At 38.1% G+C, this 12,285-nt stretch overlaps 1 long non-coding RNA gene and 1 pseudogene across 1 annotated transcript; both read right to left on the reverse strand.

Annotated features, from left to right (window-relative positions):
* Positions 1-6,691: 6,691 nt before the first annotated feature.
* Positions 6,692-7,171, reverse strand: LOC145051743 (uncharacterized). The gene is made up of 3 exons (XR_013683806.1): positions 7,080-7,171; positions 6,843-6,911; positions 6,692-6,741 (listed from the first exon to the last, which is right to left on the reverse strand). It is a non-coding gene; the product is annotated as an uncharacterized LOC145051743 (long non-coding RNA).
* A 2,953-nt stretch (positions 7,172-10,124) lies between these two features.
* LOC145050677 (protein EARLY-RESPONSIVE TO DEHYDRATION 7, chloroplastic pseudogene) lies at positions 10,125-11,129 on the reverse strand (annotated as a pseudogene).
* Positions 11,130-12,285: the final 1,156 nt, after the last annotated feature.

The raw sequence follows: 12,285 nt of genomic DNA on the forward strand, positions 1-12,285 counted from the left end.
TGTTAATGGTTGCCTGGAGAACTGAAATAGTGGACTCATATGCAGTATGACTCTCATCTATCAGTTTCTGAGATCGAGAAGATTGATCCGCTATGGCTGCCTACAAATTGACTTTTATTGCGGATACCTCTTATATAAGGCGCTCCGCAGCAGCCATAAACTCCTTGTGATCCGCTTGATGATTGTTGTCAAGGGACCTTATCCCTATTTCAACTTTGAGAGAAATTCTCTCAGCATCCATTCTTTCCCTTGCTTCCAGTCGTTCAATCCTGTCGATTAAGGATTGTGGCTCAGGATGGTTGTCAGATTGCGTTTGAGTAGACTTGACTGCGGCCGGGATTTGATCAACCTTGGATTGAAGATTGAGAAATTTTTTTCGTGAGACGGCCATCTTTTTTTTCTTCTTCTTCTCCTTTGGCTTAGAGGTTGAGTGCTAAGAGTCACTTGATTCTTCTTCTTCAACATACATCATCAGGTCATCATCCGAAGGGCTTAGTTGATTGACCTCTTGAAGATCAACATCGTCAAAACCGAAGGTAGGAGCAGAACTAACTTCGATTTCGGTGCCTGCATCTTGGGAGTCTTGGGCAGTTGGAGATGGAGGAGGCTTTAAGGGAGTCTGATCAGCAGTCGCCTCTTGAGCCTTGCGGATGGTATCAGCCATGTTGTGCATCATGGCATGGACTTTGTAGAAAGTAGCTACAGTATTGGCATTGTTAATTGCGTCTGCCCAATACTTAGCCGCAGAGAGAATTTCCTTTTGTTTTTGCTGAAGCTGCTTTTTTTTTCTTGCTTTTCTTGCATGGAATGCCCTATGGAAAGTGGCATATTTCTTGGCTTCGGCTTCGTTGGAGGGTTGATACTTACTCCATGAGTCATTCAGGTCTATGTCATCAATTCCTTGAAAGCGCACCGAGGTGTCCCTCCGGTTCTCGGATCCTTGCACATTTGTGCTCACCGTGCCTAAACCACCTGTTACTGATGTAAGCAGAGTAGGATTTCATGAGCTTCCTTGGTCTCCTAAACCTAAAGTCAAGTCTAGCCTCGGCTCAGTTCTGGCAAATGTTGAAGAATCGCCTTGCTGTTGGGATGGTGTTTGAAGTGTTTGGGTGACAGACAAAAGAATGGAGTGCAACTCCTCAGGGGTAAAGAAGTGAAGATGGAAAGCCCTGGAGACCTTAGGGCGGGAGCTTGAGCCATCCTCTTGGGATTAACCTAGGGGGAGTCTCTGCGTTGTGGTGAATCAGACACACTGCTTGCGCCTGAGTGGTATAGGATGGTTGTTTCGAATGGATCTGCGTCCATCCTAAGGGCTACCGGAGCCTATGGAGAGGCTGAGGTATCAGTCCGGTCACGCATATGGCTAGTGGGATCGATTTGCGTTTCTTGAGGATTGATATGGGTTGATCGTCCTCATCAGATTCACTGCTGCAGATACGTCTGCTTGGTTCGACTATAGTTATGACTGGTGGATTTTTTCTATTCTTGGAGGGCTTGGAAGGCTTGGAAGCATCCTTTATAGGAGTTCCTTGTTTCTTGGTGTTGCGGGGGCCATGACAAGCAGAGACTTTTTGCTTGCATCTTTGGGATAAGGAAATGTTGGAAAGAGTTGTGGAAGATGGGACTGTGGTACTAGCAGGATCAAGAACTATGGATTGAGTTGGAAGAGGCGAGGTAGGAAGGTATGGGTGAATACCTTCCGTAGCCTCAATGTGATCTGAGACATCAGCAGTCTCAAGACTGAGGGTAGAAAGAATGTGAGTGGGTAGTCTTCTTATTGGTCCAAAAACAGTTTGATCAGAAGAGGGATTGTACCTTTTAAGATCCTTGGTTATAAAGAAGTTGATGTCGTTTCCCATGCTGATTCCTGCATCCACATGGAAGTCTGAGATGCAGAGAGACCAAAACCTTGCAAAGGTGAGTTCGGTAGGGTTCTCTCGTGAGCTTTCTTTTGGAATGTACTGCAGGATATCATCCCATAGGATCTGAACGTAGTTGACATCATGCCCTGTGAAGATGCTCCATACGAGTTCTAAGAGCTTGAGTCCCATGTTGGTTGTGCCTCCGATTCTACCGGATAGACTGCGGATGATGAAGTGACAAACGAATTACCAGACCGCAGGCAATTGGTTTTTCTTGAATTCCCCAATGCCCTTGATTTTCTTCTGGTATCCTATTTAGTAAAGTGCAGACAGTATATCCGCCATTGAAGGAGTGAAAACCTTGATGGATGGATGAACAAGGAGATTGATTGCCGTGAGAAATTTCTCCTTGGTCAAGATGACCAGAGAATCGTTGACAAGATTGAGATGCACTTCTTGAAGGTTTTCGAGTGGTCGATAGGCAGAAAAAGCACACTTGAAGAGGGTTGAGAGAGGGACAACGTCTTTGAATGAGTCGAAGGGTCCAAACAGTGGGTGATTGGACAAGAACTGGATCATCAGTTTTGTGGGAGCATTATAGGAAGAATGTTCTTCGAACAATGCTCTGAAGTTGCTTGATGCAATCGTTGGTGTGGGATGTTTTGAGGCAGAGGCTGAACCAGTGGGATTCACTAATCCAGATGCCTTGGAAGGTTTCTTGGATACACCGGATTTCACTATTATTGAGATTTTGAGGAAGCTTTGAAGAAGAAAAGGTAGAATGCAAGAGAAAGGTTTATGGTTTAGAGAGCGTAAACTTTTCTTGGTGGAGAAGTAAGGGGTTTTATAGTGGCTTAAGGGAGCGGGAAATGTTTTTGCCCTAAGTGAATTTGGGTAAAAACGTTTGGGGGTTTATTTTGAACTAAGATCTTTAATCTCAGCCACAGATTAATAAAAGAAGGATTAAATCTGAATTTAGGGTTTACCAAAAAGGGTTTGCATTTAATGAAATGTCAGATTTGAGACCACGTCTAGTGAATGTGTGGTGAGGGTGAGATCAATCCGTTGGGTAAAGGGAATTTGTAACGGATTTGATGTTTTAGGGTAATAGGAAGAGACATATTAAAAGGATTTGATTTGGAAAATCTTTCTTTTTGTCATCATACCTAAAAAAGTTCTGACACGAGGTTTATTCAAAAGAATGATACAGATGCACAAAGAACGTTTTTCTTTAATGTTTTCTCTATTTAATGAAGGATCATTAAATAGCACACCATGATTTTTTTGTTTTTCAAAAGAATGTAACAGTCTAAAGATCAATTAAAGTGATTGCGGATAGACACTTCATTGCGGATGGATCATATGTCGTCGAATGGATGACTGCGGTAGATGTACTGAGATGAACACTTGGAGCAAAGATTAGTAATAACAAACAATAAGGACCATTGAAGTATAATTATGATATATGGTTGTCGTACATTGAATATACCAAAACCATCTAACATAAATAACTTCAACTAGAACTGCAATGGAGACCGAAGATGGTATGCGGTACCTATCAATTCAAAAAGAATTGTGGGTCCAGATTCATCATTCCTAACATTTGTAAGAAAAGTGTTGAGTTTTGTAGAGTCAAGTGCCTTTGTAAATACATCAGCAATCTCTTCATCAGTATGGAAAAAAATTAGTTCAATGTTACCTTTCAGGATGTGGTCTTTGATGAAGTGATACCGTAGTTCAATACGCTTGGTATTGGAGTGCTGATTAGGATTGCGAGAAATCGCTATGGCACTTTTAGAGTCACAATAGATTGGTATCCACAACATTTTGTATCCGTAGTCTAGCAGTTGTGTTTTCATCCATAAGACTTGAGAGCAACAGCTGGCTGCGGCCATATATTCAGCTTATGCGGTAGACAATGATACACAATTTTGTTTTCTTGAGGACCAGCTAACTAGTCTTCCACCCAGAAATTAACATCCACTTGAGGTTCTTTTGTGATGAAGTTTGCATCTGGCATGATCCACATTTGTAAATGCTTGAAGACTGAAATCATTTCCTGCGGGGTACCATAATCCATGAGATTTGCTTCCTTTTAAGTACTGCAGGATTTGTTTGGCTGCATTCATATGAGACACTTTTGGGTCAGCCTGGTACCTTGCGCATACACCCGTTAAAAAAACTATATCCGGCCGGCTAGCAGTGAGGTACATTAGAGAGCCAATAATATCTCTATAAGACTTGTGATCAACAGATTCACATGAGGGATCAGTAGAAACCTTATAACCAAAGGCCATGGGGACCTTAGCCAAAGAACAATTATGCATTGAGTACTTCTTCAATAGTTCTGAGGTGTATTTTTCTTGATGAATGAATATACCTTGAGGGACTTGTTTCACTTGAAGTCCTAGAAAGAAATTAATCTCTCTATTCCTGCTCATTTGGAACTTGTTGGTCAAGAGCTCAGCAAATTCATCCACCATCTTTTGATCAGTTGAGCCAAAAATGATATCATCCACATATATTTGAACAAGCATTAGACGATCACCATTTGTTTTTCGAAATAATATAGGATCAATCACTCCTCTTTTGTAACCTGAAGAGACAAGAAATTCAGATAGAGTCTCATACCATGCTCTAGGGGCTTGTTTTAGACCGTAGACTGCCTTTTCAAGCTTGTAGCAGTGGTCTGGGAATTCAACGCTTTCGGAACCCGGAGGTTGCTGAAGATAAACCTCTTCTTTTAATTCCCCATTGAGAAAAGCACTTTCCACATTCATTTGATGAACTCGGATGTTTTTGTGTGTCGCATATGCAAAGAAGATCCGGATGGCTTCCATTCGTGCTATCGGAGCATACGTTTCATCATAGTCAATGCCTTCAAGTTGACTATATCCTTTGGCAACTAGTCTTGCCTTGTTTCTAACGACCGCACCAGATTCATCTAACTTATTTTTGAACACCCATATTGTGCCAACAACGGTGTGGCCTTGCGGTATTGGAACGAGCTGCCATACCTTGTTCCTTTTAAATTCTTCTAGTTCTCCTTGAATTGTGGAAATCTAGTCTGGTTCAAGTAACGCTTATTTGATCAATCGAGGTTCGACTGAGGACAAGAACGATGCATAGTGGCAGTGATCGGATAAGTCCTTGGACGATCGAGTCTGGATTCCTGCGGATGGGTTGCGAATAATTTGACATGGTGGATGGTCTCTCCTCTATTTATGTAGACGAGGTATCAGATGATCAGCAGCTGCGGTGGAGGGAATGTCTTCAATATCAGAAGACTCAACAGTTGGAGAGGGCAGTTCCCCCTGGACTTGAGAGCATCCTGCTGAAGTATCTTGAACTGGGAAGGCGGGATTAGATTTATCTTGGGCAGATGGCGAAGGTTCCCCCTGGAGTGTAGAAGGGAGTTCGCCTTGAACCGGCACACTAACCTGGATTTAACAAGGTAGGCAAAGGGTAACTTAATGTTTATCATAGTATCGGTGGAGCACGTGTGGTTAACCAGCACATCGATTGAGGGGTAAATATTAAGGGTACCAAGTATATTTGCATGGTTATTCAGACCTTGTTTTGTGATCCTTGGCATCCCAGTCACAAAACCTGAAGGGAACACTCGAGATTGAAACATGTCATTGAAAAGTTCAATGAATCTCAAAAGAATCTAGGAGTTTCAAAACCAATTAAAACGTAATAATACACTTCGTTTATCTTGGTGGAAATTGGTGAATCGTCATTCACCTACCTTCGAATATTTTATAGCTTGGATTACGGCATCTCTCTTCCAAGATATAAAAGTATTGTGTTGGGTCCTAGCCTTAATATTTCAAATGTGGTGTTATATTAGGGACATTAAATCAACTATCTTGAATATATCCCAAAAGATGCACTACTAGAAAAACAGCCTTTTACGACGCTCATTGCGCATCGTAAAAGGCTCAGACGATGCGCAAATGCGTGTCAAGGAAGGCCATGTCATAAAGAGAGACGACGCACATTTACGACGCTCATTTACGACGCGCAATTACGACGCGCAATGCGTATCAAGGAAGGCCCTGTCATAAAGGAAGACGACACGCATTCGCGTGTCGTAACCTTACGACGCGCGTGTTAATGACACGCAATGCGTATCAAGAAAGCCCCCTGTCAAGAAACGCCATATCATAAATGAAGATGACACACATTTTTGCGTATCATAATTTTAAATGTTTAAAAAAAATTATTTATAGATTTACTAATTTTCAATTTAAATTTGTATTTAATGTCTCATAATATAAATATCATATACAAAAAATACAATCCATTGCATAAAATTTAATGTCATACAAATAAAATAACATAAATAACAAATATAATTCATTTCACTAATATGTCTATTCCAATAGTGAGTAAATGTTATAAAAAAAAGTGAACTCAAGAGAAGCATAATTTATATACAATTGCATTATCTAGCTTACTATTTGCCAACAACTCTCCGTGTGTTTGCTTTTTTTCTTGAGTCTCGTTTCCTCCAAAACTTCTAGATATAGTGGCTTGCTTCTTCCTTATTACTGTACAGTACCTATGGCCACGACTTTGCCAACTTGACCAAAGAACTTTGTATGCCAACTGTTGTCATGCATTAATATTTAATAACTAATACTATGCATCTAAACATTAAAAAACTAAATAATTAAAACTCTCTATTTATTCACAGGTATGAATTACATTACCAGATGATTACATTTGGAAAGGGCATTTATGTCTTTTCCTCCACAATCAAAGTTTTAATTATAATTTTTAACTACAGTGCAAGGCTAGGGTTACCAGCACCAGACGGGAGTGTAGTCAAGAAGAACATGTCCCCACTCATGTTCCATGCAATCTCATTTACCTACCAAAAACAAGATTAATTATTATTTCAACAAATCTAATAATAATCTATTCAACTTCACTCCATTTCAATTTCAAACCCACAAATAAGAGTATACTTGCCTCATAGTTGAATTTGCGTTTATGGATGGGTTTGAATTTTCGAACATCCAGTATTGTCAGTTCATCATCCTATTTAACATATATATATATATATATATATATATATATATATATATATATATATATATATATATATATATATATATATATATATATAATAAAGTAGAATTAACATAAGCTTCCTAAATGTTGTTAAAGGAAATTTCGGTAAATGAAAAAAAGGAAAGGATAATTTACCCGGTTCCCAACTGCTACATGAGTCCCATCTGGTTTATAGATAATGTTAATGTTCTCCCCACTGAGTTCTGCTTGCTGTGAACATTTTCCACCTGTATATTCGGATGTAGATCAATAAAGATTATTTTTTTTACAAATAATTATTTTGTATTTCAACTTACTGCAGACATCCCATAGACAAACATTCTTGTCACCTGAAGCAGTGGCAATCAAGTCGGCATGTTTAGGATCCCAACATAACTGATGTACACTATTTGTGCCAATTCAATTCCAAGCGACTGAATGTACTTGATACACATAGCAATTATAAAAACTCACCTTTCTAAACAACTCTTTCATACCACCCCCTGCTGCACTTTGGTAATATATCATTATGCTGTGATCATCACCTTTAAACAAGGAAAAACATAAAATAAATAAATAAATTCAAATTTCAACCATACTTAGTTATGGATAATAAACGCACATTACTAGCAAACAGGGAAAGTTGGAGAAGGTGTATGAAAAGGATTGTGAGATATGCATACCATAAACAGGCTTCTCTACAAAAGGCTTCCAGAATCGCTGCCCATGAACCTCAACAAAATCTTCTTCCTCAACAAAATACTCCAAATCTTAATATGGTTTGTCCCTATTTACTAATGCATACCTTGGAACTGGAATTCCATACATTTCCAGGCACTTGATGTTTAAAATGAAAACAGAAGAGAGAGAGAGAGAGAGAGAGAGAGAGAGAGAGAGAGAGAGAAAGAGAAAGAGACAGACAGAGACAGAGAGAGACAGAGAGAGAATCAGTATACCTTTTGAAGAATATGAAATGCTCATGATTCGTTTCCAGAAGTTCACAATCAGTGGAGCTAAACACTAGGAGGATGTGAAAGCAGTCGCACCAGATTTCGCAATTCTGAAGAGGGTTCGCGATGATTCAGTGTTTGTGACGATGGATAGTGTTCATCCAGCTGTCATCAACTCCTGGATATTCTCCTAATTCAATATCCTTCAAAAAAAATTTAAACAAGATGTTGAATTAGAAAAAAATAAATAAATAAGATGTTCAATTAGAACTGTCAAAAATTGAACAAATGCAAAATTAGTAGGTTGATTTGTGATTTTCAACAACTTTAAAGAACAGGTTTAATACGGCTTAAAGTTTTTTACCTGAAATCAAAAAACCAAAAACCAGAAAACAAAAAATAAAAAATAAAAAAGTAATAGTACTAATGATGATACTTTTAATAACAAAAGGGGATCAAAACCTAATGCATTTTTGTGAAAATTTCGGTTATGCAAATGGTGGACCTGTTAATAGGCTATGGAAGGTAACCAATGGATTTTTTTGTAAAAAATTGAAAATGACTTTTCAGGTAAATGGCACAAAAAGAAATGTTTTTTTTTTCTTTTTTTGTAAATGGGGTTTTTATTTAATATTTAATTTAACAAGTACAATACATTGCTAACATGGGGTAAATAATGGGGTAATAAAGATTTGAAATTTAAATATGAACATATCGGCCATCGACTATCTTTGTCAAGCTTGGAAGCTCCTTCTTTGGCTGATGTGGGACATCAACAATGTGGATTGATCAAAGTGGAAAACTTACTCTTCTCCTACATCTCTAAGGATATTCATGATCTGATTTCCGATGCCAAGACTGAGAGCATAGTTAAAGATGCTTGATGCATGTGATGATGATTTAGGGGAGATACCGATGACAAGAACAATCATCAGAGCAACTGTTCCAACAACATAGGTTATTAAAAAAAGTAGAATATAATGAGAGGTTATTAAAAATTAAAAAAATAAAAATAAAGATATTAATGGAGTGGAATGGTGGATACATCTGTGTTTTTTAAAGAGGCGAGGGTTATACAAGCTCTAAAAAGCAAGAAATCTCCAGCCAATACTGCAAGCTGCATCATCATTATAGTCAAAATTTTAATGTTCAAATTTACCAATTTGCCCTTGTTTATTTTTTTTTTTGAAAAAATATATAACACCTTATTTCCCATCACAAAGTTAAGACATCAAATCCCACATGTTGTATCAGCATCATCCAATACATCATCATGAAGGAGACTAGCAACCTGAGATTAAAAAAAATATATTTTTCTTTCTAATAAAATACAATTGTAAAAAGAAATATTAAAACTAATATTCAAAAAAAAAACCTAACATGAATCATCTCTGTGATTTCAGCAATTGACTATTGTCTCAACCTCAATGCTGTTGAGAACATATCCACAACCCCTTCTGATGCTGGTTTAGAAATTTGAACATTTAAAGCTGTTGCCATTAATAAAATAACCTGAAAAAAAATTCAATATTTTACAACAACAACATGATAATATGATATCAATAATCAAAGAAATAAAAATGAACTTAAAGTTCTTCCCTTCAACTCCCATTTTAAAGAAGTACTCAGCTGCTGAAGCAAGCTTTGGCACCTGTTAATTCGGTTAATTACAAATATACACTTGATAAATAATGTTGAAAGAAAGTAGTTATTGAAGACATACCTCAGCAACCACCATTGAATCCAGCCTAATAGCTACAATTTCAATCATATCTCTGAACGGCTGATAAAAGGCCTCAAAGAGTAAATTCTTTGTCTCTACACATAAGTTATTTGATAAAATGCCTCAAAGAGTAAACTTACTTCCTCCTTTTTCCATGTTTTGCTAATATTTCGCAAATACAGTGTATGATTGTCCTAGCTTTCTGATATCTTTACACACTTGCCCCTCACCTAGGCATAGAAAAAATATTAGAATCTGACTTGTTGAGTTAACCTCCTTTCAATTCCCAAAATCACATAAGCATAACTCATAACTCAGGTCCCACAGTTAGTTCTTGTTGGTTGTCATCTGCTTGAGTCCCAAAGTTCTGTATACTCAATTGTGGGGCCAACAACAGGAAGAAAAGGTAAGATATAATGTTTATTGTGTTTATAAAAGCCACACACAAAGATAGATAAAATTCATAATGTCATCAACATATACTTTTGTAAAGCGATTGAGAAAAGATTTAGGAAGGCCTTCATAGACTTACTTGTGGCTGACAAGTTCTGTTGTCACAGTAGATGATGTTGACATTACATTCTTTCCAGAAACTTCAAAAGCATCATAAATTTTGCTTATACACAAACATTTATATCAAATTAGTTGATAGCTTTTAAATTTAAAAGTTGCAGTTTTTAGTTTTTGTCAAATTGAGAATAATGTAAGAGAGAACTTACTAAATCCATCCAGAGTCGCGAGTGCAATTTCCCCAGGCAAAAACTTAAAGAACTTCTTGCCAAGTTTAGAGCTAGCAACAGAGCTTGTAAAGAATCCAGTAATCTTCAGAACGCTAGAAAGAAGTCCACCAACAACTTTCTCTGTCATCTTCGTCACCTTATTAACCCTAGAAGAATCACCCACATAATCAAAATGCAAATATTCACAGAAGAGTCTTGGAAAACATATAAGAAAATAGTTTCAACATGAACTTCAAAACCTGTGTATAGCCTTTAGAAGTTCAGGATTAACTGCTGTGTTGCTAGCAGGTCCGATCTTTAGCTTCAAAATCTCATTACCCTTGATCAATCTATACACTGTAACATCTCCACACCAGAGAATCCCTTTAACAAGTAACCCTGAACCCACAACAATTAATTTTGCAGCCTTCGTACTGTAATCCTCCACATTTGGGGCTAATGTCGTCCAATAAGCTCTACAAATCTGCTCCATCTGTTCCTTATTTGCTTCCATTTTCATATCTAAGGGACTCATTCATTCCGCCATTGTTAAATCCAAAGCTCCCTTCTTCTCCTCCTCTTTCTGCACCAAGAAACTACTACAATGCTTCAATAACTCATCCATTTCTTTCAACAACTTCTCTTGTCCTTTTGAAGCAAATGTCAGTCTGTAATTTAACATCATAGCTTCGTGTTCTTTCTCCTTTGGAGCGCGTAGCGAGAAGAAATAATGAGACTGGTCTAACTTAACACAAGCCTCGTGTCTCGCCAAAGGCCATTGGATCTCTTCACCAACATGTGATATATAGCTCATTAAGAAATAGAATTAGGGTTCTTATATGGTATTATCGGACAGAGGAACCACCGCCACACATAAAAAAACCTGCGATTATTTCATGGATTCTTTATCTTCTTCAAAGGATGTTAGAGAGGGGAAGAAGATACGTGTGTGAGAACGAAATGGACAAGGAGAGAGAAGCGGTGGCGGGTCTGGGTTGTCATCTTCAATTTGTGAAATGGTTCCATGTGTGGTTTCATCAGACGCAACAGTGTTAATGCTGATGTCATCAAATGTACTCCGAACTCTGAGAGCAGATGAGGTTCGATGCTGGTGGTGGTGGCTTAGGGCTTCCAAAGAGAAGGGAGAGAGAGAGCGCGCAGATCGAGGTACATGAAGACGGGCTTAGGGTTCTTTGGTAGAGGATTTTAGAAGGATATGCATCAGGCGGGGTGTTTATCTTTTTGGGATTTCATTTCCCCCCATTCTACATTTAAGAACGTGCTTTCCTAAAAAAAATATAAAGCGACATCTTTAGACGACGCGTTTTTTATAAGAGTGCCCTCCGTTTTTTTTTTGTTGGACACAAATTTCAGGCACGCAAAAATGCGTGTCCACTATCCTTCAATTTTAGAAAACTGACAGTATTTTTAGGATGCCCTAAAAATGCGTATCGTAAATTAGTGTGTGTCGTTATTTGTGTGTCGTAAAAGGCTGTTTTTCTAGTAGTGATGTTTGGTTTAGACATTTATGATCTTCCCAAATCTCTTGAAACAAGCTTTCCTAAATGAAGATGATGTCCCATGGAAATCATACTTCTTTCACCTCCTCCAATTATTCTCCCTAACCCACAAGTTCTTGAAAAGTTTAAGGTCACTCAAGCCTTATTGGAAAGTAAAGGTCTATGTGTGATCACATCTTGGAGATGTAGTCACATATTGACAAGCCGGGAGAGTTGGGTGTCAAAGTCTTGAGAAAGTTGGTGGCTCAACTACTTTCTAAGTCACATAGTGAGTTCCTTTGGGACTCCTATGAAACAGACTATGACAAGACCCTTAATGATCTATTTTCTAAGATTAACTTCCTAAAACTTTATGGACATTGACAATGATGACATTGGATATCCAGTAAAGCTCTCTCTTCCCAATGGAAAGGGATCGGCCATAGTCAACTCGGTTGACCAAATGGTAAA

Source organism: Lactuca serriola, chromosome 5, assembly GCF_051521515.1.
Source record: "Lactuca serriola cultivar US96UC23 chromosome 5, Lser_US96UC23_V15, whole genome shotgun sequence".
In the NCBI taxonomy this organism is placed as follows: domain Eukaryota; kingdom Viridiplantae; phylum Streptophyta; class Magnoliopsida; order Asterales; family Asteraceae; genus Lactuca; species Lactuca serriola.